This window comes from Euprymna scolopes, chromosome 3 (genome assembly GCF_053919585.1).
Source record: "Euprymna scolopes isolate OS-2025 chromosome 3, ASM5391958v1, whole genome shotgun sequence".
In the NCBI taxonomy this organism is placed as follows: Eukaryota; Metazoa; Mollusca; class Cephalopoda; order Sepiida; family Sepiolidae; genus Euprymna; species Euprymna scolopes.
In genome coordinates, this window is record NC_136484.1 from 48,978,902 (window position 1) to 48,984,338 (window position 5,437).

Below are 5,437 nucleotides of genomic sequence, written 5' to 3' on the forward strand. Positions count from 1 at the left end.
ATTCTAACATTACATACAAATTTCTGTAGCTATTGTGCTCATCCAAAATGATTTTCCAGGCTACCTATTTTTACAAAACATTTTTTCACGCAAGAATATGCTTCTCCAAGCGTGCACTTTCCTACAATGCATTTTGAAGAATTTAAAAAAAGATGTAGACTTATTTGATAAAAAAAGAAGAAAATTCAACGAGACATTTTTTTTTATTTTTATGCTATCTCAAGCAGGAATGAAAATTCTTCTCTCTAAAAATAAATACTGTATAAATTATCCTTGCTTCTAAAAAAAAAAAAAAACTATTCTTACCTCAAAGTTTTGCCTCTTTTTTAAGATCTTTTCTTATCTTTGAATTCTATTCTTTCTCTCTCCTGAACTGTTACTAGAACCTTTAAGGTTCGCCAAAAGGGTACATTTTTTGCCAGTCAAAATACAGTTTTTATACGGTTAAAAGGTGAACTTCAGATTTTATTATTATTTTTTTTCGCCCTCTCCTTTCAATTTTTCCCCCCTCTTTAAATAAAAGTTTATAATTATTTCAAGTGGTTTTTACTTCTTTCTCCTTGTCTTATTTGTAAATGGTTATATGCAATTGGTTTTTACAGGTTCTAGTCTTTAAATACGTCTAATTTGGCTGTTACTAAGTTAAATTCGGACATATTTTGAGAAACTACTGACATCTTCCGCTTTTTTGCTTCCATTTTGCTATTTGTTTTTCCCAGTAGTCAGCTTTTCTTGTTCTCTTTCTTCCAATCATACTTGAAGGGGCTTACAAAATTAAATATTTTAGATGTTCGACTTTAATGAACAGCAATGAGGCCAAGATCACAGTGTAGTATCTGTTCTGATGCAACATTTCACCTTTTCTGACCTCGATCAGTTGACAAGAAATCCTTCATAGAGGAGAAATCTTTCACGACTGAGACAATTTCTATTTTTATTCCTATCCAGAGTGCCCCTTTTTTGGGGGGCTGGATTTTCAATACATTAAAAACCGACCTTGTGTCTAACTCTGCCCTCGTGGGGAGGCAAGTAAATAGGAAAATGATGTTAGTGAACGTTGATTTGCAAGCCTGGAAAAATAAAAACAAATAAAACATAGGTAGAGAATTTAAAGAAAATCTATCCACATTTCAACAGACGTATATCAAATATTCAAACACTTATTTTCACATAAATACTTTGAATTCAGCAAAAAATCTTTTGTGATTACATTCTCCTCGATATTTTACAAAAATTTCAACTTTTAGCGCTTACGTCATCCTTCCACCGAATGCATCATTTGGATGGTAAAACTATTGCGGATACTGAAAAGTTTTGTTACTTTGGCGATACCATTAGAGCACAGGATGGAGAAGGTGCTAGTGCAATTGCAAGAGTTATAAATGGTCGGAGTAAATTCAGAAAACTTTTGTCATCACTAACCAGCAGAGCGTTACAACTACTATGCCTCCGTTCAGTCTTGAAAGACAATGAATATCCCCTGTAAGGTTAGCTGCGCATGTATTTGTGTAATAAGGGTTGTGCAATCTCCAACAACACCTCTCCTGAGTCGGCACTGTTTGAGTCCAGTGGTAAGTAGAAATGCTAGATGAGTGGAAACAGTGCCGAGATAAGCAGAGAGCACATACAGCACCTAGAATTCTCAAATGGTCACCCATTTTAGTACTGACCAGGCTCAACGCTGCTTAACTTTGGTGATCTAATGAAAACTGGTGTGTCAACGTGGATTATGCCGTATATAAATACCACTATTGATCAAGATAAGAATTTATCGGTCATCTATATACTGTTTCGTTAATGTTTATAGGTGGATGTTAATGGCTAAAAGACAACAACGCACATTATTATTAGATATCAATCTTGCAACTTCTCTGATCGGTTATGAAAATAGTAGAGTGCTCACTAAGAAGAGCTGGTTTTCTGCTCACTTTTCAGCCTTGTTGCAGTGGGAAAACACAATAGAAATGTGGCACAAGAAATCACTTAGTATTTACTTAACCTTTGTGCCAAGACTTTACAGACACACTGTATATCATGGTTCTTTATTTAGGGGACAACTAGCAGTAATACCACTAAGTACTTTCATACATAATAGTGTAAAACCCTGATTCAGCCCCTCATGCAACATACACAGCATAATGGATGCATGGAAGTTAAACCTGGTCAGTGAGAGTTGAGGATATGTGCTGCATGGAGAGAAATGATATGAGAATGATACGATGGATGTGTAATGGGAATCTTAAAAATAAATTTAGTTCTTATGGTCTCAGAGGATGATTAAATCTGGACAGTATAGAGAGAACAGAAGATCTTGATGTTATGACTATGTTGAATGAATAGATGAATGTTCTTGGGTTAGCAGATGTATGAAGGTTAAAGTAGCAGGTCCAGTTCACATAACAAGGAAAAAGTGATAAAAATGGACGTGAGAGGCTGAATACTTGTGTAACAGAGTGCGGACATGCATATGGCAGCAGCAGCAGCAGCAACAGCCAACATATGCAAATGAGCAAGCCATATGCGAGGTGACGTCACAGCAAGAAAGAAGGAAAGAAAAAGATTATAAGAAAAGAAAAACGTGGTCGAGAAGGACAGAGATAGATGTGTTACACATGTGGCCCAAGAGCAATCGGGAAAGGCATGTCCTAAACATGGCTGGACAAAGACAGTTTCATATAAAATAAATACGTATTAGGTACGTTTGAAGCCACAACAACTCATTATTACAAAATAAACAAATATTTATTTTGTTTGAAATTTATAAATATATTTCGAAGTTAAACTTCATCTTAGTATGTCTTTCTTTCTCTTTTTTTTTTTTTTTGTCATGTTGTTGTTGGAGCATAGAATCAGTAGAAGTCCATTAGTTGTTTCTGCGGTAGTCTTTTCAAATGTCGAAACGGTGCGTTGGTCACGCGGAATTCACGTTAGGGTTTGTGTTCCTTGAATAGAAAGCGCTGGTTGAGTTTGAATAAAATAAATACGTATAAGATATGTTTGAAACTAAAACAACGCATTATTACAAAATAAACAGTATTTATTTTGTTTGAAATTTATTGGCTTCAAACGTATCTAACATGTATTTATTTTATTTAAATTCTTACAAGATTATCATATATTCGTCACGGCAGAGTCTTATTAAGCACATTAGAGTTTGAGAAGACTTTTGAACAAAAGACTGGGCGTTATTCTGGAAGTACCTGTAAATAAATGTCTGTTGTTTCAACTGAAAAAAGAGTGAGTCGAATTCTTTCCTTATCTTCGTTTACGTGCAACTGTCTGCATACAATGTGTGGGTCCCAAGTGCTGACATGTAATGAATATGTTACATTTGGCCAGAGATATGTCTATTTGCTACCCCACAAAAACAAAATGTGACACAAGGTCATTTTTAATGTGAGAGAAAACAAGCTCCCACAAAAGGGGGCACTCTGGTAGTTTGCAAAAATAATATTGATGATGATGATATGTCAAGGCTAAAAGCAACTCAAGAGTAAGGGTTGATGAGATGAATAGATTATCATCTTAATAATGAATATTATGAGAGGATTGCAAATAACAAATGAATGAAATTTGATGACTTATGAAGACGGTTTATGACAAGTGCTTATTGACACAACGGTGTAAACCCTGATTCAGTCCCTCGGGCTCAAAAAATATCAACATCTCCATTACCACACTTTGAAGATAACCATGTTGTAGCACTTAGTAAAGCAATCTTGAGACATGTTCCGTAGATGGAAGTTGTTGGACATAAACTCTGTCCATGGAAATTCTATTTGATATTAGGCACTAGAAAGAAGAAAAGAAATTAAAAAAATTTTTTTTGCAGTTATGATAATCACTTATCTCGGCATTGTTTCCAGTCGTTTAACATTTCTCCTTGCCACTAGAATCAAGCAGTGCTGATTCAAGAGAGGTGAATGATGGTTGGAGATTGTGCAACACTTGCTTCATAATTACATGTGCAGCCACCCTTGCAGAGGGTATCCATTGTCTCTCAAGAGAGAAGGAAGGTGATGAAATCGACTAATAGTTGATTATCCGATTGTCACATGATGGTACTTGTGCAGAATCTGAATGAGACGTAACTCACCGTCCGCTCGGCTTTGCTCGGAACATGACGTCAATCGCTCGAGTTTCATTGTAATCTGACGAGTGGACGGTGAGTTACGTCTGGTTCAAATTCTGCACAGGTACCTCACATGATTTGAGACTCATTAGAAAAAGAAAACGACCACAACACTTTTTTATGACAGGGGCAGATCTGCTATGAAATTTATGAAACTCTATAGAAAATAAGACAAAGTCAATTTCTATTCTTAAAAGCAACTTTATTGAGTCGTTTTCATCAAGATGTCAATGAAATGAGAAATGAAAGAGAAAGGATGTTAGTCGATGAATAGTAGTCTGGACGAAAACAAAAGGTCAGAAAGTGTATATGTCTTTCCTTCTGCTTCAATATTCGGATTTGTTTTACAATCCACACAGATTCGAAAAAGTTGTCAAAAAAACAATATATAACAAATAAATGTTATCAAAGGCAAGTTAAGTTACTTTTCTACCTATCTGGATAATTTTTTAACGGTTTTACTTACTTTAAAACGTGTAATCGGTTCGAAAATAATCTACAGTATTTATCAATATATTTTAAAAAGAAAAATGGCGGCATGCTCCCTGTTGAACAGGGTACGTTTGGAAAAACGAGTTTAAACAAAAAATTACACAAAATACTGTTAGAAAATCACTCAATATGTATTACCGTGACATAGGCGGACATATAATCGGTGGGTTTCTAACAGTATTTTGTATAATTTGTTTGTTTGAACTCATTTTCCCAAACTTACCATGTTCAACAGCGAGCATGCCGCCATTTTTCTTTTTAAAATATATCGATAAACACTGTATGATTTTTGAACTGATTACACGTTTTAAAGTAAAACCACTCACAACTTTTTCAGATAGGTAGAAGAGTAACTTATCTTGCCTTTGGTGACATTTATTTGTTATATATTTGTTTTTTGACCACTTTTTCGAATCTATGTGGATAGTAACACAAATATTCTTTTCAACTCATTTAACATTAATTTGGACCCTTATTTCTATTGGTCGCTGTTTTTTAATTTTCTTGACATTGTGTATGTGTGTGTGTGTGTGTGTGTGTGTGTGTGGTAACCCAGGTCTTTATGCTGCCTTGTGGAGAGACTGTGGTCATCAAGCACCAAATCGAGTATGTTATGTTGCACTCCCTTCAAGGGGAGCATGGTACAGAATTATGATATGTTGGTGTGTAAGGTCTATTTATATGTACGTGTATATAATGAACGTCATTATATATGCAGTGGACATATAATATTCTTTGTAGCGGTGTGTATAATTGTTTACAAATGTACATTATATATATATATACAGTTTCAATGGGACATATAACATTTTA

At 34.8% G+C, this 5,437-nt stretch overlaps 1 pseudogene; it reads right to left on the reverse strand.

Annotated features, from left to right (window-relative positions):
• Nucleotides 1-1,621: 1,621 nt before the first annotated feature.
• On the reverse strand, nt 1,622-1,740 carry LOC145263714 (5S ribosomal RNA; annotated as a pseudogene).
• Nucleotides 1,741-5,437: the final 3,697 nt, after the last annotated feature.